This window comes from Carlito syrichta, unplaced genomic scaffold (genome assembly GCF_000164805.1).
Source record: "Carlito syrichta isolate Samal-C Ts95f unplaced genomic scaffold, Tarsius_syrichta-2.0.1 Scaffold314821, whole genome shotgun sequence".
NCBI classification, from domain to species: domain Eukaryota; kingdom Metazoa; phylum Chordata; class Mammalia; order Primates; family Tarsiidae; genus Carlito; species Carlito syrichta.
The window spans coordinates 229,407-253,793 of record NW_007258917.1 but is presented as its reverse complement, the minus strand read 5'-3'; positions in this window follow the sequence as shown (position 1 = coordinate 253,793).

The window sequence follows — 24,387 nt, the reverse complement described above, 5'->3', positions numbered from 1 at the left end:
GGAAATAGCAAGAGAACTAGAATTAGAAGTGGAGCCTGAAGATGTGACTGAATTGCAGCAATCTCATGATCAAACTTGAATGGATGAGAAGTGGCTTCTTATGGGTGAGCTGAGAAAGTGGTCTCTTGAGATGGAATCTACACCAGGCAAAGATGCTTGACACAAGGATTTAGAATATTCCATAAACTTAGTTGATGACACTGCAGCAGGGTTTGTGAGGATTGACTCCAATTTTGAAAAAAGTTCTACTCTGGAAAAAATGCTATCAAACAGCATCACATGCTACAGAGGCAACTTTCATGAAAGCATAAGTAAAATGGCAAATTCATATTTCATTGCTGTCTTATGTTAAGAAATGGCAGCTGGGGTTGGTGGTTCAACCTGTCATCCCAGCACTTTGGGAGACTGAGGCGAATAGATTGCCTGAGCCTGCAGGTTCAAGATCAGCCAGGGCAACTTGGCAAGAACACAGCTCTACAATAAATCAAAAACTAGCTGGGCATGGTAGCACACACCTATAGTTCCAGCTACTTGGAAGGCTGAAGCAGAGTGGGCAACTTGGTGAGATCGCATCTCTACAATAAATCAAAAATTAACTGGGCGTGGTAACACATACCTATAGTTCCAGTTACTTGGAAGGCTGAAATGGAAGGGTCTCCCAAGCCTAGCAGGTCAACGCTGGGGTGGTAGTGAGCATGCCACTGCCCTCCAGCCTGGGCGATGGAATGAGACTCGACCTCAAAAAATAAAAAGAGCCACAGTCACCTAACCATTTGCAACTGCCACCCTGATCAGTCAGTGGCCATCAACATTAAGACAAAAGCCTCCACCAGCAAAAAGACAGTGACTCACTAAAGGCTCAGATGATAGTTAGCTTTTTTTTTTAGCAATACTTTTAAATTAAGGTGTGCACATTGTTTTTTTAGACATAATGCTATTGCATGTTTAATAGATGATAGTGTATAGTCAACGTAACTCTTATATGCACTTGGAAAAGTAAATATAAGAAGAATATATGCAAAATATTCACATGACTCTTTTTTTTCTTTTTAATTTTTTTATTTTAAAGATGTGGGGTACAATTCAGAGTTAGGTATACAAATGTTCATTATTCAGGTACCTTTGTTGATGAGGTGCCCCCACCCCCACCCCGCCCCACCTTCCCCAGGCAGATTTCCACTACTGTCTGCTTCGCATTCCCCTTATGGCAAATTTCCCACTACCGCCAATCTTTTTCTTATAGTATTATGATAACTGTTCAAGATCCGCTTATGAGTGAGAGCATATAATACTCAGTTCTTTGTTTCTGTGAAATATCACTCAGTATTATAGATTCTAAGTTCATCCAGGTTGCTGTGAAGTTCATGATTTTATTCTTCATATGGCTGTGTAATATTCCATCATGTAAATATAATGCTAATTTTTCATATTAGGAAAACATAACTTATAAACAAGTTAAGGAAGACCTCAGAGAAATGTAATGGATAAAAGGAACGGGTTATTAAGATAGATTATTAGGCTCCCATTAAAAAGCCTTGGAAGTGAGAAAATTATGGACTAGCTTCTTATTTTTCATATACAAAAAACCCAACAGCAAACATTTTACATTAGAGGATCTCAATAAGTGTTTGTTTAATTAAATTAAAATTAGCACAATATTAATCCTAAAATTTTGGTTTTTTCTGTTTTGCCCCTTCAAATATTATATAGTATTTTTATTATATTATAAATTTTGGCTTTTTCTGTTTTGCCCTTTCAAATATTATATAATATTTTTATTATAATTCAATCAAGACATTAGAACTTTTTATTTCCCAAAAATCTTTAATCAAAGCCAAGGGATAGTTAACCACTTAATTTTACTACAATTTATGTCAGAAACATACTCCTCTTGAAAGTGGAAGGTGAATAAGCTCTGGCCTAACTGGGCATATTTTACAGTGTTTTCAACTGGAAACATGAATAAATGATAGGCAAACATTAACTGTTAGGTTCCACATCTTCCCAGGGAGCCCATAATGATGGAGGTAGAGAAGGTAGATGAATTCTCTCATTGACTAGGTGTCTCCTTACCAATCACTTTGGGTCCTGCACAAACCAAACATGGTCCTACCCAAGATTTCTGCATTTGTTGTGTCTTCAGTCTCGAATTCCCTTTCCCAAGATAGCCAAAAGTCCATGCCTTGGACTCTTTTTCCTTCAAGTCTGCTTCATGTCACTTTCTCAATGAAGTCCTCTCTTGGCATCATCTCTACTTTTTGTTTTCCTTAGCACATAGTGCTATTTAACATTGCATGAGTTTAACCATTTCCTTTCCATTGCCTATTTCCCTCCTGGACTATAAACTCCACAAGGACAGGAATAGTTTTTTCATTACTCTATCTGTAGCCTTCAGAATGGTGTCTAGTATTCAATAAATACCTGTTGATTGAATAAATAAGCATACAATAATGCTCAAAAATATGAAATGAAAAATGTCAGGGAGACATATTATACAATCTTCCAATCTTCTCCCTCTCTTCCTGGGCTTAAGCAATATTTTACCTGGATCTTAAATACATTCTATTTTATAATTTTATTCCCAAAAAAATTGTGTTGGGAGAAGACAGACAGCCCTGATAAATTGTGAATGCCTTAGAAATTTTCAAAAATTCTATTCCCTGCATTGTTCATAATACATTATACTTTGACATTTATAAAATTGAAAAACAAACAGAAATTAATCTCATCTTTAAAATATGAATCCCATAGATATTATTGTGCTATATCTACATCACACATTTTAAAATTATATATAATATTCAGCTTTAAAATCCATCACTACTTCATAATTTAGAATTTATTTTTATATCAATGGATATTTATTTGTGATAATCAATCATATTTCTGCAACCAATGCATTCCTGTCAATTCAATAATACTCTTTTATTATTTGCTTGCACTATAAAAAAATGTTAATACTCAATTTTGAACCTTGCACCAAGATCTACTTTCTGAAAGTAGACTATATATTCCAGGAAATGTAGGCAAGTTGCTTGGGGAGAGTAGAATTAAAGAAGCTCGAGGACATTTAAGTCATGTATGGGGCTAAAAAAGAGAAAGAAATAAAAACTGTCCACCTAAATTATTTGCCTTGCCAACAATCTTTCAAAAATAATGGCAAAATTAACACTTTTTAACATAAATAAGAGCAAATAAATTTAATAACTTAGATGAAATGAATAAATTCCATGAAAGACACAATGTACCAAAGTTCCCTCAAGAAAAAATGGATTGACTGAATAACCTTACATGAGTTTTAAAGTTTTACAGTCAAAACTCTTCATGAAGACACACCTGGACTCAGATGGCTACCTGAGTCAATTCTACCAATTATTTATAAAGAAATAAAAGTTTTTTACAAATTCATCTAGAAATTAAGAAGGAAAGGTACCCAGTTAAATTTATATGCTCAGTCTTACCTTTAATATCTAAACCAGACAAAGATTTTACAAGAAGACTATATAACAATATATAACATGAATATACATTAAAAATCCTAAAAATAATTTTAGCAATTAAATTCAGCAATATACCAAAGAATAATGCATCATGACCAAAAGCAATTTATCCCAAGAATGCAAGGCTATTTTGCCACTCAAAAATCTGTTAAGGTAATTCACCATATTAACCAAACAAAAATACAAATAGCATACTCAGTTCAATAGATGCCAGAAAAGTTTTTGACAAAGTCCTATATAAATTCATGATTTTAAAAAGAAAACTCAACATTTTACAAATAGAGGGAAACTTTTATCACCTGATAAAGGACATCTGCAAAAAAACTACAGGTAACACTGTACTTGATAGTAAAAGACTAAATAATTTTCCCTTGTAATTAGGAATAAGAAAAGTATGTCTATTCTCAGTATTTACAGTCTTATAAGTATTATACTTGTACTGAAGGCCCAAGATAGTGTATTGATGCAAGAAAAAGTGAGAAAACATAGAGAGTTCTAACAAATAGAATAAATATGTAGTTTAATAAGTTCACAAGATGTAAAATTAATATAAAATATATTGCATTTCTGTAACTAGTAAATAATTGAAATTTTAAAAAGACACTGTCATCTACAATAGCTTAAAAATATGAAATACTTAAGGATGAATTTAACTAAATATGTGTAAGAAATATACACCAAAAACTATAAAACTTTGCTGATTAGAAATTAGTCATGAAGAGTGATGTCATGGATCAGAAGATTCAATATTAAGATTCCAATTTTTCCCAAATGTATTTATAGATTAAACACAATCTCAATCAAAATTTCAGTAGACTTTTTGTGGAGATTTACACATTTTTCTAAGATTTATATGGAAAATCAAAGGACCTAGAATTTCAAAAAGTAAAACAAAGTTGTAGGATTCACATTAGCCTATTGTGAGAATTAATTTAAAACTATAATAATCAAGACAGTGCGGTTGTGGTAGAGACAGACATATAGATCAAAGAAACCAATAGAGTGTCCAGAAATAGATCCACATATATATGGTCAATTGATTTTTGATAAAGGTGACAAAATGATTCAAAGGGGAAAGGACTGCCTTTTCAACAAATGATAAAACTATTAGACAAACATGTGTAAGAAAAAAATAAATTAACCCATAGTGTATATTATGTAAAAGAGAAAAATTAACTACAAATAGGAAAAATACATAAATGTTAGAGGTAAATCTGTAGTATTTCTAAAAATAAACACAGCACAGGGGATCTCAAAGTTGAGGTCCAGCCAAAGAGGCAAAGTTGGTTATTGGCTCAACACAGGATTTAAGGGCAAGCCTACAAAGTAAAGTGAAAGTATGATTATTTAAAGAAAAGAGGAACAGAAAGAAGACTACTCTATAAGCAGAGCAGCTCCCATACATTATTGGTGTTTCAGTTGGAAAATGAAAGTAAGTTTATTGAAATGACAGAGAGCAGGCTACTTCATAGGCAGAGCATCCTGGGCTTTGTCAACAGGAAGAACAACAGCTGTGCATCACTGGGGTTTTATTTTTACAGCTATCTCTTGATTATATGTCAAGCGAGGGGTGGAGTATTCATAGGTTTCCTGCTAAATAGGTGCAGATTTCTAAGAACTGGGGTTCCTCCCAGTTTGTTCCTATAAATGGGCGGGATTGAAATTGTCATGGCGCTGGAGGGAGGGTGTGTTACTTAAAATGCTGTGTTTTATAATGAGGGGCAAGGTCAGGTAGCTGGCAAATTAGTTGCCATCTTAGATCTGGATAGCTGTAACTGGTTCTCCACCTCATCCTATTTTTCTCTGTGTAAGCTCAGAAAACCAGGCTATGCACCTGTCTAAGAAACTATCTCAGCTACTAGTATTGAAAAGTTAGTTTTGTTTATCTCGGAAAGCTAGTCCTGCCAAACTCCTATCTCAAAAATGACTTAAGAGAAAAATCTTTGCAACCAAGAGTTAGAAAAAAAATATTATTACATAATACACCAAAAGCATGAACAATAAAAAAGTGCTAAAATAGACCATAAAAACATAAAACACTTATTATTCAAAAATCAACACTAAGAAAGTAAAAAGTTAAGCCATACACTAGGAAAATAAATTTTAAAATATACATTTGATAAAAGACTTTTATTCAGAATATATAAAGAACTGTTATAACTTAAGACAAAGAAGACAAATAACCTGAGTTTTTAAAAATATGAACAAAAGATTTTAAAAGACATTTCCAGAAGAAAGATATTGAATGACACATAAGCACATAAAACACTGGTCAGCACCATTAGTCAGTGGGAAAATGCAAATTAAAACAACAATGGAAATTAATGCCCATCCTCCAAACGTAATAACATCAGGTCCTGGCAAGAGGAAGGGGTAACCACGGGGCAACCAGAATTTTTATAGCTGTTGATAAGCATATAAAGTCATATTATCACTTTAGAAAACAGGTTGTCAGTTTCTTATAAAGTAAAAAACTTACCCTAATTCACAGAAATTATCATTCCTAGGTATTTACGCAGGAGAGATGAAAACGTATGTTCACACAAAAGCCCATATGTGACTTTATTCATAATAGCCAAAACTGGAAACAAACCTAATGTCCACGGACTGATGAGTGATCAACAAACTTCATACATCCATGTAAATAACACTGCTCCTCAATATATGAAAAAAAAATGACACTTGTAATAACATGGATAAATCTCAAAGTCATTATGCTACATGCAAAAAGTCAAACATGGACACTGCATACTACACCACTCAATTTATATGAAATTCTAGACAAAGAAACAAAACTCTTGTGACGTAAAGTTGAACAGTGATTGCCATAGGCATAAGTTGGGTTGGGGAGGATCAACTACAAAGAGAAACTAGGGAGGCTTGGGGTGACAGAAATGTGACTATCTCATGGCTGTAGTGATGGTTACATAGCTATGTATCCTTACAAACTTACATTGTACACTTAAAATTGTTAAATTATATTTTATGTAATGTATAGCTTAGAAAAACCATGTGGTTTTTGTCTTATGTTTGCCTTAAATCCTGAAAATATTGCTACACTAGGGTCACTGAAGTTCTTAGAGAACATGGAACGTTTTACAGTAGCTGGCAAATTAGTTGCCATCTTGGTCCTGCTTTTTTTCCAGTCAGTTCTTTATAGAATTGGTATCAAGTTATTTCTTAGCTTTGACTTCTGTCCAGTATAAATCTCTGGCAAGGTTTTACACAACTTAAAGTATATTAATATCACTATTACCACTTGAAGCTCTTGGAATTTTATTTCACTTATGGATCAGATTTTTCTTTCCTTTTAAAAAATATTTTATTTTAAAGATTGGGGTACAATTCAGGATTAAGTATACAAATGTTCATTATGCAAGTACCCTTGTTGATGAGTTGTGCCACCCTCCCCCAGCAGAATTCCTCTACTGCTCGTCCTGTCCCCCACTCCCCCCAGCAATTTCCCACTACTGACGATCCTTTCTTATAATATTGCAATAATTGTTCAAGGTCCACTTATGAGTGAGAACATGTGATATTCAGTTCTTCGTTTCTGTGGCAGATCACTCAGGATTATAGACTCTAAGTCCATCCAAGTTGCTGTGAAGTTCATAATTTTGTCCTTCTTTATGGCTGCATGATATACCATCATGTATATGTACCACATTTTTTAAAAATCCAGTCCTCTTTTGATGGGCAGCAGTTGGTTCCATGGTTTACTGTTGTCAACAATGTTGCAATAAATATGCTTGTGTGGGTATCATTTTCATAGAGTGATTTTAGTTCCTCTGGATATTCCTAGTGGGGGGAGTACGGGGTCATATGGAAGGTTGATATTTAGAACTTTTAGGAATCGATTGGTCAGATTTTCAAATGACACCCTCCAAGAACATGTACATTGAGTTTCTTTGGCAATTTTAGATACTTGTTTGGGTGACCCGGGAATAAAGTTTGATTCCACAATTAATCATTTCATATATAATTAAATTTTTAATAACCCCAGATAGAGTCTCTTAGCTATTTTATTCTCAAAAAACTAATTTTGGTTGTCAACAAAGTCTGAGCCAGCAACACAGATTTAGAATTCAGACTTTACTTGGTTTTTTATTTTTAGAAAACTTTTAAGTTTTTTTCTTCACAAGAACAACTTATATGATGTACAAGTATTAGAGTTCCAAAGGGGCAAACTGTTTAGATCCAGGACGTTCTACCTTCTGAGAGTGAGGGGACATCACGTGTGGTACCTGGGCTCCTTCGCCATTTACACCACAGCAATGATTAATGGAGAATGAAGCTGCTGCTAGCAGATCAGGCATTAAGAGTCATCAGCTCCACAGCCAGGCTCACCCTTGCCCCAGAGGCTATGGCTGAGTTTGACCCAACTCAGTCCCATGGAGAAACAAGAGTTTGTGTTTCCAGCTCCACATCCTGGTGTATAAGCCACACCCTTGCAGGGTGTCCACTACACGATAAGTCATATTAACAGAAATCTTTGTTATTAGAAAATGCCCTCTCTTGTTTGCATCAAAAGAGTAAAAGATCTGTCACAGATGTGGGAAACCCAATTTGGCATAAACTCTTATGTGGTTGTTTCAAACAGATGCCTTGAGAGTCCCCAAAGACAGGTAGAAGTCAGTCATTTGAGTTTTTACTCTCCCAAAAGAATCATTCAAGCATTTATTGACCTGTTATCTACCACAAGAGACACATGGGAGATTGGTTTCCAAGGGAGGTAAGTGCAGATTTGGTAACAGATTTATAAATGTTATAGATATGTAACCAAGTCTGGCCAGAAATTTGAATCTGTTGAATTATTCAGCAAACATTCAATAAAAACTTTAATTAAAATAAATGTGAGGTCCACTATAAAATGTCCTTTCCCTGTAGTTGCTCAGATGATTACAATTTGCATATTTATCTTCCACAGTCCCACACACTGCAAGTCTCATCATATACAACCTCTGTCATGGGCCTGAATATTCTTATATGTTATCCAGAGAAATTAGCTGGGCATGTAATGAAATCTGGATGCCTAGAAACCAAAGGAGAAAACAGTAGCCATTTCACTCTCAAATTTTGTTTAGAAAAATGGAGCTTTCAATTTATTAGATAATGTAAAAATGTAGAAAGATTGAACCACCAAGTACAGCATAACGTCTACATTTGAGAGAGCAATGCTGAACACCTTCTTAAACATACAAATTCAAGAATGTGGAAATGTTTATTTGGTGTCCTCGATTTTTTCCAGATCATACTGCCAACAGAAAATCATAGGTTTCCTATGTATCTCCTCAAAATGACTTTTCAACTTATACTACATTTTTGAGCAATTGGTATACCAGCTTAAATACTTGCCAAAACAGTATTGTGATTCACTGTTTGCACGTGGAGCCTATGGATAAGATGATTCTCACTACAGACTTAATCTACAGCAACATCCATGTTCCATGTACTGGTTCATCCATACCTTATATTTTCTGGCTAATTGCTAATACTTTCCCAGATATTTGTACTGGGAAATAAGTTATATAAACTCCAAAATAAGTTATTATTCTTTCATAAGAATTACCCTTTATGCAATAATGCTAAACAAATAATAAAGAGAAGGCTACTCTCTCAAGAAAAAAACATTTTGCATCATGGTCCACACTGAGAAGGCATGTAGACTAAAATGTCACTAGAATCTGAGTAGCTGATCATGTTTGATTACAAGTTCAGAGGCCACTTAATCACTTTCTAATGTAAAACTACAGATAAGGCTATTGGATATTTTCCTACAATAATCAATTAATTTACTATAGAAACAAAAGTGATCTCATGACTGTATCTTTAAGTTTATATCAGTCATTTTCTCTATTAAATGATTAGTACTATTAAATGTAAAAGTAATAGTACTAAATGTAAAAGTACTCTGGAAAGGAAATCAGGCAACTGCGTTTGAAGGTCTTATACTAAATCTCTCAGTATTGCTTATAACTTTTTTTTTAGCTTTTAAAGGAAAAAAGGAGTAACAATTTTTATAATAACCGAGATTTCCATGAATAAAATAATTGTTGGGCCACAGCAAGTCCAATGGTTCCTGAACACTCTAGAATTTACTCAGATATCCTTCAGCTTAGGAAAGTAAAATGTCACTGCTTCAGAACTGTTTATGATAAAGAAAATAAACAGATTAAACCTACTTAAGTGGATGAGTTTCTGCAGATTGTTAGTAATATCGCCGGAGCTCCAAAGCATCACAGCAAGCAAATGTGACAAATTGGTGCTCTTATTCGTATATCATTCCATTCCATGGGAGTAGAGCAAGGAAGGAAGGCTCTTTAGAAATGAGTCTCCATTTATCTTTATTTTCTAAAATATTAATTTTCTGTGGGACAACTTATGTGTTAACCTCTGCTCTCAGAAAAAGTTCTGCTACCCTCTGTTGCTAAACCATCCTACTGCTCCTTTCAACCCCCTTTTGGTGAGGTTGAACATTTCCATTTCTACCCAAAGCTGGAGATCTTGGGTTAACACACTGGAAATGGTTATACTGGAAGACAGGCATGTGAATACAAAGTAGCATGATACAACAGGTGGGAAGATGCTTTGAATGCAGTAATGTGAAGTCCAGGTCCCTGTGTTAGGACTGAAAACTCAAGTCCCCAGTGGTTGAGAAGGTTGCCAACTAAAAACTTTCAACTGCACAAGATCAGCTTCCCAGGAGGTTTTGCATCCAACAACTAGCAAAGGACAGGGTATAAAAATGCAGCCTCTCTTCTCCAACTCAATGCAACTTGAAAAGACCAGTTGGCTTTGAGCTGCCCATGAAGTTGGCTGAGGCCATATTGTGACTTCCTCAGCCCATCTTCTCCATCCAATCTAAGTTTCTTCCTTGCCTTTGGCCATAACTGGCAATCTTTATGCCTCCCAACACCCTCCCCCGGTCTTCTTGCATGGAATCTCATCTCAGAGTCAACCAGCTTCCTAGGGATCTGTGCTAGACAGAATTCTAAGATGGTTCCCAAGATTTCTGCTCCCTAGTATATGTACACATCCCCTCTCCTTGAGTCCTTACAGAACTTGGGAGTGTTATGGACCACCATTCTCACAGTTAAGTTCTACTATAAGGCAAAGATAAAGAAACTGCAGATGCAATTAAGATCCTAGTCAGTTGACTTTGAATTAACAAAAAAGGAGATGGCCCTGTGTGGGCCTGACTTAATCAGGTGAGCCCTTAAAAGAAGACATTCACACAGTGGCTTTGGAAAGATAGCTACCATGTTGTGAGACAGGCATGTGGCTAGCACATGAAAGCAACCACAAGGAACTAAGGGAGGCCCCCTGCCAAAAGCCAGGGGGACGAATAAAAGGCCTCAGTTCTGGGCAAATAACCATGGGATTGAACTATGCTAATAGCCTCAATGAGCTCAGAAATAGATTCTTCCCTAGTCAAATTTCCAGATGAGGACACAGCACAGTCAATGCCCTAATTTCACCTCTAATTTAAGTCAAGAGCCCAGACTTTTGACTCACAAAATCTGCTATCTTAATTGGGTGTTGTTTTAAGATACTAAGATTTTGGAAACTTGCCTCAATAGAAAATGAATACAGGAACACAACCTGAGAAATTATAAAACAGAATTAAGACAGTCAGAAAAACAGAACACAGACAGTCAAAACCTAGAAGGAGCACTGAAGATGGTTGCAGAGGGATATGAAGCTTTTTTCTGGAAAAAAGAGGCTCCAGATTTGAAATCAATCAGCATACAGAAAAGGAAGTAAGTCTGAAATCAGGGAGACAGGGAGGGCAGGAGTCCCATGCCCTCCATGCGTGTAAGACAGCTGGCAGCAGCAGTTTGCCCAGCTGAACCCTCTAAGGTAGTCTTCTGCAGAGAGCATTTTGTCAAAAAAGGGCACAAAAAGATGTGCTAAAAATAGGGAGAGACACTAGCAGAGCCTACAGCAACACGGAGTCTCTACCATGGACTTGGAATAGGGGATAGAGAAGAACACGCCACTTAGGGAGAGGGTGACATGCATAAGCTATTGTCCAAGTTAGTCTTCTTTAGGGGAACACTATTAGTCATTATGATATCAGTTTATGTCTGGAAAGTGTGGTCACACTACAAGGGAGTAAAATACACAAATGCACTTCATTCAGTCATGAAGTCTTCTTTTAGCTATTGTACAGGCTTCTGGCCTAACAACCCATTCCCCATCCTCCCTAACCTACCCACATATACAGAGTCTGAAGGCAAAGTCTTTCTACTCATGGGAGAGGACTTTGAGTAAATAGACCTAAAATGAGCCCTCCCCCTACCACTCAAAAAGTACATGCCAATTAACATTATTGGTAAAGTCAACACAGTACTTAATTTATAAAGGAAGTGCCATATATATATATAATATATGTGTATATATATTATATGCTATATAGATACACATATATTTATGTGTGCACATTTTAAGAGATGTTATCTATGTATTACTTTTCAAAGTTGAATTAAGTTATGGTAGCAATGTGAAGTATAATGTTCACTCAACTGTGCTTCACCATTTTCTTTGACTGTTCTGCCTGTCGCATGGTGATGCTAGCATTCATATGATTAATGCTATCTTAAATAAACATTATATTTAAAATGTGTGTATAATAGAAATAATAGCAAGAATAAGCTATTTAAACAAGGGAGCAAGCCAAGAACAAGAAAGAATGCTTAGAAATCATATGTTTGCTGAAACTAGAAGCCAAACAGAGTGCTTAATCAATAGAAGGGTTATAAGTGACATAAACAATGAAAAAAAACCACACACACGCACAAGGAAATATCCCAGAAAATTAAACAAAAAAAAAAAAAAAAGAAAAGAAAAACTATGAGAAAAAAGTAATAATTATAAAGGACAAAATCAGAAGATCCAAGAGCTATTTGATAGCAGTTAAAGGAAGAGAAAACCAAGGCAATAAATATGTAAGGAGTAAAAGACATTGAGATAGACTAGACAATTTCCCTGAGCTTAAACACACGGACACCCTTAAGTTCCAGATTGCAAATGCCATCCAGTGCCAAGCACACAGAGTAGAGATCTATACTTACATATTGCCTGACAAAGTTTCAGAACTTCAAACACAAAAAGCAAATCTAAAGTTTGGGGACTTGAAGGGATGGGACAGAGTGTTTTTTACACGTGAACTCTTGATGCTTAAAACAATGTCACATATCCTTCAAGATTCTTAAGAAAAATTATTTTGAGCCTACATTTTAAAACCAATTAATTATGAATCAAGTGTAAGGACAAAATCAAGACACTTTCTGACATGCAAGAAATTTTAAAACTTACCTCTCACATATACTGTTTCTTAAAAAACAATTACTTGCATATGTATTTCTGTAAAAAAGTATGTCATGAAGAAACATATGTCTCTTCTGTCAGTAACGAAAAAAAAGAACAGTCAGAAAAGGAAACAAAATGCTTTACCAACAACTCATTTAAGTATGAATAAAATTATAAGTTATTTGCTGAGTTTAAGAGATGCCACTTTCTTTGATGCTTGGAGCATTCACCATTAAATGTCACATATCTAATGACATAGGATTATATTTTCCTCTTTTGGGACACAAACCACTTAGTGCTTTAGTAAATAATATGTACCGGGTTCAGTGGTTCAGCCTGTAATACCGCTCCTTGGGAGGCTGAGGTGAGTGGATTGCCTGAGCCCGAGGGGCCGAGACCCACCTGGGCAACTTGGCGAGACCTCTTCTTTACAATAAATCAAAAATTAGCTGGGCGTGGTAGCGTGCACCTGTAGTTCCAGCTACTTGGAAAGCTGAGGCGGAAGAATCGTGGAGCCCAGCAAGTCAAGGCTGCAGTGGCCGGGAGCGGTCACTGCACTCCAGTCTGGGCAATGGAGTGAGACTCCAACTCAAAAAAAAATAAAATAAAATAATATGTACATAGTAATAACATTGTGAATGCTATTTAAGAGTATTCAGTTTTTCAAATCAACTTATATATACTACACTTTGAAAATGTAATTCTAGCCTGGAAGGCAAATAGCTTACAATCTAATATAAAACAAATACAAAAGTCCAGATATCAGCACCAGGAAATACGGGTAGCAACACAGTTCATTTAATTAAGCATTCTTTGGGTTATTGATTTAAATCTCATTAATTTCACCCTCCTTTGCAACAAATAAGGACAGCCAAAAGTAGCTCCAAGTTATCAGGGAGTCCCAGCGATGGGTATTTGAACACATGGAGAATATGAAATGTTACTACAGAAATAATTTTCTGTACCTGTAGAGCTCCCATCTACTTCTAAGTCTCTTCCATGACCTCACTCCCTTTTCCATCTTCTTACACTTTTTCTCATAGTTTCTTTGGTAAACAATAACAAATAATTTATGATTCTAGAGCTCATGGCAATCTTCACTTGTACAACAAAGTCCACATTTAGCTTCCATAATGCTGGGTCTCAAGTGTATGACGAGCCTTATTTTTTCACATAATGGAAGTACAGGAATCAGCTCTTTAAGTTTATCATTATATTAGTTTTCTAACCCTAGAATTTGTAACAGACAAATTTTGAAATCTTATTGGCCTAACATAGATATTAATAGATTTATTTTTGCTTAGCAGGAGGTGATGGGGCAGTTTTTTTCAGAGACCTAGGCTAAGAAACTCTGCCATCTTTAATAGATGGCTTTCAGATAGCCTCAGGCATAGACATTAGCCAACAAAGATGACATTAGCAAGAGAATAGAGGCTTGCTGGAGATCTCATGGGACAGATCTAAAATGAGACACACTACTTCTGTCCACATTCCACTGATGAGGGCTTAGTCATAGGTCTGCACTTAATTGCAAGAAAATCTGGAACATATGACATATGATCTGGCAAATAGTCCAGGAGGATGGAGGAAACTGGTTTGGTGAACAGCTAGTTGGTTTGCTACAAAAGGTGTTATTTAAAGCGCTAACAGAAAGCTTAAAAGCTTGTGATATGGTTAACCATTGACTCAGCCCTATCTCAACAGTTAGTCTGAGGGACAGGAAACATGGCTTAAACATCTTTACTTTCTCAGCACCTTTACTTGCACAAGTAGGTGTCTGAAAAAATCTTGAAGGAATTCATTTACTTAATTATATTCTACTAGCAAAGACAAATTAATGTGGCTACCAGAGTGAAAAATAATTCTCAGTGAAAAGATCAAGCCAAGTACTTTCAACAGATTATAATTTTATTAAAATAACCACAAGGCAATGAACCAGTAATTGATTATTTCTAATAATAGCTGAGCTAGCAAATTTCAATATTTGTTTTATTATTGAACGCAAAAGCAATGGTAACGACTGCAAAATACAAGCATTCTCTCTTTTTTCTTAAGGGAACAAAAACATGCAGGAAATGTTAAATGATACAATGAATTGGTAATTTCCTAATTTGCTACAAAAGAAGTAACATTTATCAGGTGATGTTTACATGTGTATGCTGCAGCAAATCATTATAGTAATAAGCCCAGATCTCATAAATCAACCAAACAAATAAATCCTCAAACATTGCAACTGTTAAAAGGGTGCCTCAATCTCCAATTCACAGAGTCCAAAGAAAGGATGAAAAAGAAACAGTAACTGATGAAAACAAAACTTCAAATATAGGGATAAAAAATTGTGAAATTGATGGGCATAGTTTGTAAATCAGCAAACCAAATGAGGGTGGAGTGGGGTGGAGACAGATGGAAAAGCTATTCCAAAAGTCATTCACTGTCTTTTGCAGTTTAATTGCAAGCCATAACAGTATCTATTAAACATAACCAAAGACTATCAGCAGAAGTTTGCTTATGTGAAGAAGTATGTGGGCATGAAAAAATTACCTTTGATAGATACATGAAATAAACAGCCTTTTTCAACAGTGATTATTTAAACATGAACATAATGAAGAAGATAACAAACGTTTAGTGCCAGGAAGTGGGCTTTAAAACTTCAATGATGCAGAGTCACAGAGTCACAGTCCGATGTGGTCGCGAAGTGAGGACAAGATGGTTGAGGGGGAGGAAACCAGGAACTAGGGGGAAAGGACTATGTATGCAAATGATCCCATTATCAAGAAAAATGACAAGAGTGGTGCTGAGAGACTGACAATGAACCTGAGACTAAAGCTCTTCCAGACACAAGGGAACTAGAGTTCCATAGATAACCACAATTCAAAGATCCCATATGTGGGTGTTGGAGTCTGACTACATGACATCCAAAGTTTGATTTTTCCTTTATGGTGAGGATGGTTTGCAAACACCAATAAAAATACAAGGAGGTAAAAAAAAAAGGTGTGTGGGATAAAACAGACACCGAATGACAGGGCTGGAGGGAAAGCAGTGTCCTTAGAGAAAGCTAGGAAAATGTAGCACATTTTGCTAATGATGGACTTTGTGTTTTCTCCCCATGAAGAGACTTGAGTTGGCAGGATGTCTTCAGTAAACAGTGCTTCAGTGATCCTTCCCTGACTGAGTACTGCATTCAAAGCTGCTGAAAGACCAAAAAAACAAGCACAGGGTTCCTTTTCTCATGCTCTTTCTCACGCTGAGGAAAGGGAGCCATGTAAAATGTGAAGCCTGAACCCCCAGGCTTGTCAGCCCAAAGAAAGAAAATGGCATGTCAGGGTCAGTAGTGACATATCATTTTAAAATTTCCTTTACTTTGAATTTTATTTGGATAATGCTTAGCTTTCTGAAAAGGAAGCTTGGGGCTCCAGTAGTGATTAGGCCGTCAAATGCTGAAAGTTGAATAGGTTGGTACTTTAGTTGGATTGCTGAATTACATCATTAGGATTTTAGAGTGGTGCTCACATTCTTATCTTTGAAATGTGCTATAGTTTGCACTGTTATAAAAGGATGTGAAAGAGGACAGGGAGAAAATTTCCCAACTCACTATTTTTTTGACCCCCAAACCCTACAAAACACTTTGTCATCATTTTTAGTATTTTGTACCCATACAAGTCAAATGTGGTTTATAAGAATATTTCTACAAAATAATCCTCAAAAAAAACTGAACTCAGGTATACCCTGAGGTATGCGGTCTCTCGTAAGCTGAAGTCCATGCACATTTATTTAGAATTATGGCTTTTAGATTTTATCACCACAATTCAGAGTAAGAAATGCATTTTGCATTTTAACCCAGTATACATACACATTAATCAAGATGTATACAACACATATGAAATAAAATTACTATGAAAAAATATTTGTTCTTAGGATGTCAAATGCACTATAATTTTTATATTCTATCTTCTATTTTAAACACTGTTCATAATCTGTCAGACTGATTTCAGGACTCACTAATTGGTCACAAACAAAAGTTTGGAAAGCACTGATTTTTGAATAACAATAAAGAATTCCCCTATCCTTTTTTTCTATTAAAGGTAGAAGGTTTATTTCTTCAGTGTCTGAAAAACAATATATATCAGTATCTTTTTTAAAAAAAACACAGAAATAACCAGAATAAGATAAAAATTGTACAGTAATTATAGCAGCTAAAATTTAATAAGCTCTGAGCATAGAGCTACATTGTTTCCATTTATTTTCCTATTTAATCATCACAGCAACCCTATGAGATGAGTACTTTTTCAAAGGTACATTCCTCATTTTACAAGCAATGGGACTGAGGGTATTAATCTTACCGTACACTATATTGCCCATACCACCCCAGTTTTTCTCATGACAGTTTAGTGGGTGCTAATGGGTACAGCAGGGGGCAAATCACAATAGGAACCTTTGGGAATTTCTATTCACACTATGTTTATCCTGGCAGATGAAGCACAATTAAAAGACTATACAATATATGTCACATTTTCCAGCCCACCAGACATTTCCATGTTCATTATCTTTGCAACTCAACTTCTTAAGGTAGTAGTACTGCCTGAACTTCAGAAAACTCACACAATAGCTTTCAGAATTCTTGTGCTTTTATCTGTTTCTATTTTCTATTCTCTGGTATCAGATGGCTTCCATTTCCTCAAAACGCTGCTGCTAGTTATCTAATTTAACATTGTTAGTGGCAGCCAGAGAAACTTTGAGATATAGCCATTTCATCAATTATCTCCAACTGGGAGAATTTAGTGCTTTTAAATAGGGCCACAATATCAAGTTCATCTACACTATTAGTGAGGTCTTTATCACTGCCAAGTTCAGAAAGTGCTAAAGCATTTAAAGTGTTTTTTGCCTTTGTATTTTGGGTGCAGTTCATTTTCTTGCTTTTGCAGAGCTTGGGTTTCATCTCCAGGAGAACACTCAAAATCCAGTCAAGGCAGAATTATGGAATGAATATACCTTAGGTCAAGCAAAGAGTTAGTCAGCATTTACAGACTCCCACTATGTTCAAAGCTCTGTACTAGAACCCATACAAATCTTCAAAAGGAATAAAAGTCTTATGTGATTGCTAGCACTGTTCATCAAAGACTTCTACTCTTTCCGGGTGCATCGTAAAACATCGCATTTCTCTACCCCTGAGAGTTAGGTGTGGCAAAAATGACTTTCTTCACATATAAGCAGTCACTTCCAGATAAAGTTTTGAAACTTGAGCCAGTATATAATCTACTGTGGACTCTTTCTGCTATGCTGATCAGCAGTGATTCAGACAGTAGCTGCTCTATAGACTTGGACCCAGAGTAAGAGAAAGTGGGAAAGTGCTCTGACTGACCCTGATGACATACACAGATGGTGTAAGTGACTTAGGAAAAAAAAATTGCTTTGGCCAAATTTTGAGAGTTGTATCAGCCAAGATACAACTGACTCTTGGCAAACTTAAAATCTCTTAAGAGCTACTAATATACCTTTAAAATCACATCAACAAAAAATGAAAATAAGTGGACTGTACAAATGAAAATTTAAGTTATGTAAACAGAAGACAAAGGAGAAAAAAAAAAATCATGAAATGAGTGAGAAGCCATAATGGCAGTTAAATACAATCAGGAATTTCCATTTGCCTTTCCAGTATGCCTGGAGTCCAGCAGGGGGCATGGACTATTGTGTGTAAAGGAGCCAAGTGGAAATAAGTCAGTCATGTAAGCAAGGTCACATTTGGTTTGTTTGGTGGATAAAAGAACCCAGAATGGAAATATTTGAGAGAAGGAAGAAAAGGCAACTAGGAGGGAGATGCAAAGACCAAAGGAGTTCAGCGTTGATGCTAATTCATTCATTCTTCACTCATTCATTCAAAAACACATATGAACTAGGAAATCTGCAGGACAGATGCTTGGAAACTGAAGATGAGCAAGTTGTGATCTTTAGTATTAGATCTCATTGTTTTATAAGGCTCACATAAACAAATACTCCCAATAAATGTGATTGTTGCATACCAGACATTTGTGCTACTAGAAATGCAAAGCCAGAAAGGAGGTAATTTACATGTAGGGAAGGCTATAAATGAGAAGAAGATGAAAGGATCTGGCAAGGCTTTAAAAACAAACATGACATTTGAACATATTTTTCAAAAAGGATTATTGATCATACAGGTAAGAGAAAGACATTTCAGTCAGAGAGAAGAGTATTGATTCATTATTCATTGGCTCAACATGTTTTGTATAGGTGTTTTAAAATACTCTGTGTTTGTCTCACCACAAGGCTAATAAGTATATATTTATCAAACACATGCTACCTACTCTGTGCTAGCCTTGAGATAGCACAACAGGCAAGATAGTCTCCCTAACCTCAAATTCTAGCAAGAAAACATAAGATACATAATTAAACAAGTAATTACAATGAATTGTGGTCGGGGCTCTGGCAGGGGAAAGCAGGCTGCCATGCTGGCTCATAGCAAGGATACCCAAGGTAGTCAAGACTGCCTGGAGGAAAAAACTTTTAGTTGGAGATCTAGGATGTAGCCAGATGGAGAGGAAGGGAAAAAGGGTCTCAGGGAGAGGAACAACCTGTAGGAAGACTTGGACTTGGACATTAGAGAGTGTGTGATATTACAGAAATTGGAAAAGGCTAAGCATGGCTGGAGTACAGAGGTGGGAGGGCTGAAGGCGGAGTGGAGGGGCATGCAGCTGGGTAAAGAACAAGAGTGAGTGTTAGAAGCTTAGACTCTATCCTGAAATCTGTGAAGAACCTTTGAAATGTTCTAAAGAGAAGGGTGTGATAAACTGTGCAATCTAGAAGATAGCTAGTGTGACAGATAAGCGAATGGAAAAGAATCAGACTCAGACATAGAAAGACTAGATAAGAGGCTTCCTGGATGCCCAGAAGAAAGACAATGGTAGTTTACCAGGCTTGCAACAGTAGAGATAGAAATCTTGAGTGTATCTGAGAAATATGTAGGGCAATTATGTCATCTGCCTTTGGGCTTTGTGTAAGGAAGAGAGAGCTGAGGATCACTGTGAGGATGTTGGCTTCCAGTTCTGGCACCTGGACATAGAATGTGCCATTCAGCAGGAGTGGGGACAAGGAATTTCAAAATCACTACGAATAAAAAAGAATCATATATGTAGGGAACCAGATGTACTCAATGTGGCAAGAAATGGATTTCTGCCTGGAAGGAGGTAAAAATAAAATCTGGTTTAAGATGAGATGGTAAAAGTCTTTCTATGCCAATGCTAAGGCAACTGATTGAAAGGCAGAATCTGTCAGCTTCTGAGCAAAAGATTAAAGTGATCTGATTTCATGTAGAAACATAACTTTGGAGGCAGTGTGGATGGAGAATTGAAAGAGAGAGTGGATGAAGGTGAAGCAGGAGGTTATTTCAGTGGTCCAGGCCAGTGATGTAAGGGCTAAACTAAAGTAGCCATGATGAGCTTCAAGAAGAAGGATCAGAATCAAGATTTAGAGAAGAGAGTCAGTAGCTTTTGGTGATAATTACCTACTGGTGGGGTGAGAACAAGAAGGGTGCTAAAGATGAGGTAGATTCCCTCTTCTAGAGACTATAGGAATGTCCATTCTATTAACAGAGGGATGCTCTCTGAGCTGAAGGGAAGTTACCAGGACAAAAACACACTGGGTTTGGGCATGTTGAGTGTGGCATATGTTCGGGACATAGACAATATTCAAGAATGCTTGTTGCAACTATATATCTGGAGCTTAGGAAGAAGGTTTGGAACTGAAGATATGGTCATGGTAGTTGCAACATAGAGTCAAGAAAATGGATGGTAACTGCCCATGATAGAACATAAAGGAAGACAAGAAGAGAAAGAGAAAACCCTGGGGGAAGTCTTAAATCTAAGATGTTAGTGGATGGCAGTAGAAATGATTGAGAAGGGAACCACTCTAAACACTGAAGCTGGAGACCTACTCAAGGACAATGAGATTTAAGGATGCTTGGCATATACCTGTGTTAGAAGAATACAAAATTAAGACAAGGAACGGTGGCTCACACCTGTAATCCCAACACATTGAAAGGCCAAGAAGAGAGGATCACTTGAGACTAGGAGTTCACGACCAGCCTGAACAACATAACAAATCTCTATATATACAAAAAATATAAACATTAGCTGGTCATGGTGGTACATGCCTTGTAGTCCTAGCTACTCAAGAGGCTGAGGTGGAAGGATCACTTGAGCCCCAGGAATTCAAGATTACAGCAAGCTATGATCAAACTACTGCACTCTAGCCAGGGAAACAGACTGAGACTCTGACATTATTCAAAAAAAAAAAAAAAGAAGAGGAAAGAAAAATAAAAATGAGACCCTGGTAAAAGGGAGACCAATTTGAAAACTATAACAGTTGACGAGCCCATCAAAATGATAAATAACACTTATAAGGATATGAATGAGGAGAGGTCTTTGACTATAATGAATAATTAAAACACATCAAATTTAAGTTCCTTTTCTTCACACAATATTTTTTCTCATAAATTGGACAATTTTTACTGAAAAAATAAACTAGAGAAAAAGTGACTGTTCAGTCACTAGTAGAGTCAAGAAATAATAGTAACTATTATTAGTTGGGCAAATGGGCCAGAAAGAATAGAAAAAGAACTTATAGTAATTTGACTGTTTGACTACTCAACTGAGAACCTGTCATAAGGCATCAATTTAAGGGTGCCTGCAGCAATGTTCAGCTCCAAACAAGGTCAGTATAAAATGGCAAGTGCACAAGCAAAGTGGCTCCACCCATTCATACATAATACTTCTTCCTTTGCTATTTGGAGACTCTTGGGACAGCTCTAGTGTTTTTGTTTTATAAGTCCTGGCCAGTGTGTGTATGACATGATGGCATGTCAGTGCCTACCAATCATCAGTGTAAAGTATAGTTTTGAATTTACCCAGGCATCTCATTAAAATGAAAAATATATACTGTAAAATATTCTAAGAACTGAATCCTCTGTTGGGTTTGCTTATAACTCAGGAAAAACCATAAACGGCAAGATATTTGTTTCTATCCATAGCCAGGGCCCCAACTAAGTACTGTAGAGTGGAATGAGTCATTTTCCTGTGAGCAATGATTTGAAATATGCTATAATTACCATCCTGCCCATGTCACCCAAGGAGAAAACAAAACACCTGAGCAACATTACTGTGCCTTACAAACTGTCAAACATTCTTCGATTATTTCATCTCACACTGGTGATGACGCTTCACTATTTTATTTCTACAATAATAGACCTGCCATCTTGGTCTAAAAGAAGACAAAACTCTTAGAAAGCTGGAGTGTTGGGCTCATAATGAGCTCCATGAACTAAAATCCAGGCAGAACCTAGAAGCCTATATTTTAATTGGCTTGCTAACATATTGAAAACAACATTTCTAATGAGATTATTATTTCTCCAAATTCAGGAATAATGAGAGAAAAAAGCAACACATTTTAAAATATCATAATACTTAGTATTGGGGACTTAGAAAAGTATTATCTAGTACAAGTCACCTGACATCTTCCTGAAAATAAGATTTCTCTTCGGTTAAGAAACACTTGAAGGCCATGCCACAAAGAGCTGGATTAACAAAATGGAATAGAGAAAGTGGTCATATTACCTAGCTAGGGCTGCTATAAGGAAAACTCACAAAATAACAGAAATTTCTTGTCTTGCAATTATAGAAGCTAGAAGAAGTTCAACACCAACATGTGAGCAAGGTTAGTTTCTACTGAGGGCTGTGTTCCAGGCACTCTCTTTGGCTTGGAGATGGCTGCCTTCTCTTCAACTGGATCACTTTTGTGAAGACCTTATCTGCAAATAAGGTCACATTCTAAGACACTGAAGATTAGGACTGTAGGACTGCAACATATCTTTTCTGGAAGACATAATTCAACTCAAAACAACAGTTAAAATAATTATTTTGGGAGAGTAAATGAGTACCTTCAATTCTATCCATGCACTTGTTTGCTATCAACTGTCCCAGGTAACAAGATAAAACACAGAAAAATCAGAGCTACATTGCCACAGAGCTGAGTTACTCAGACAAGTGGGTTGGTAATGTCTATCTAGTTTGTTAGGATCAAATATATCAATAGCACTTTTCTTGTAGAACCACGCACTATTGTCTCAGTGAAGCTGACTAGGAAAAATATCTACATGCTTCTCCATCCTATGTTATTTATGACCATTACAATTCACCATGATTTTTAAAAAAATTCCAGTAGCGTGGAACCCTAGAATTCTACATTCTACATTTAAATTTCTCTATCACTGACATTCTTGGGCATTCTAAGTATCATCTATAGTGAAATGTCTCCCTCTCTAAAGCTGAGCAAAAGAATAATACTTCAATGTGTCAAATTAAGTTGCCTCTGAGAAAGTCTGTAGAGACTCACGCCCCCTTACCTGGGCCCTCACAGAGGCTTACTCTGTGGAGAAGCATTAAGTTTACCACAATGTAAATGTAACCCTGCATCCTGCAGGCCCAAGTGGACCACTTCCTGCTCCCCTGAATCATCTTGACAAACTCACAGAATGAACTTTCTCCCAAGGAAATAATCTCATCCAAGAATTATTTCTAATAGCAGAACTTTAAATGTATTCCCAATCAGTAAGGATACCATTAACTATGTTACATTTACTCCATGAAAGATTTTTCAGTTATCAGAGTGGTAAACACAAAAATTATTCAGCATCCTGACTGATTCTACAGAAGAGCACAAAGGAGACAGTTCTATTCATGTCCATAGGGCTTTCAATCAGTTTTTGAGGGTCTTCCTCATAAATTTGGGGAGACAACCAAGGATCACCACATAACTGAAGAAAAGTTATAACATAAAAGGCAGAGCACAAAACAAGAGAGTGGGGTGAGGAGCTATTTAAGGGAAAGAGACTATAGAAGAAGAAAGTTTCAGATAAAAACCATCCTTCATGAGACATGGAAAGACAGTAGCAACCCTGAAATAAAAACAAATATTATTTTTTAATTTTTAAGGGAAAAAAACAGAGTTCAAAAAATTTTGAAATTAAATCTAAGGTAGAAGAAGTAATAAACTCCATAGGGTAGCTGAAATAATTTTTAAAATCTCCAAAAACATAGAACAAAAAGAGATGGAAAGGAAGTAGGAAACATTGAGAAATTGGAGAATAATTCAGGAAGTACAATATCAAATAATGGAAGATCCAGATAAAAAACAGAAAAAATAAAGGGAAGTATATTATCAAAAGCATAAATAAATCAGAAAAATATCCCAGACTTGAAGAGCAGAAGGTTTAAGAATTGAAAGAGCTTCTCTAGTGTTCACCATAGTTTTCCTTTAAATTAACTTACCAAGGCATAGTATTATGACATTTGGAAGATTGAAGACAAAGATCTAAAGGTTCAAGAGAGGAAAAATCAAGTTATATGCAAAGGATCAGAAATCAGAAGAGTGTTCAATTTTTCAAAAGCAATAGAAGGTGGAATATAGTAGGGAGATGGGTTCAAATTTCAGATGATTAATTTCAACCTAGAATTCTGCATCCAACTAAATTAGCAATAAAGTATGAGAGTCAACTCTCAAGACTTTT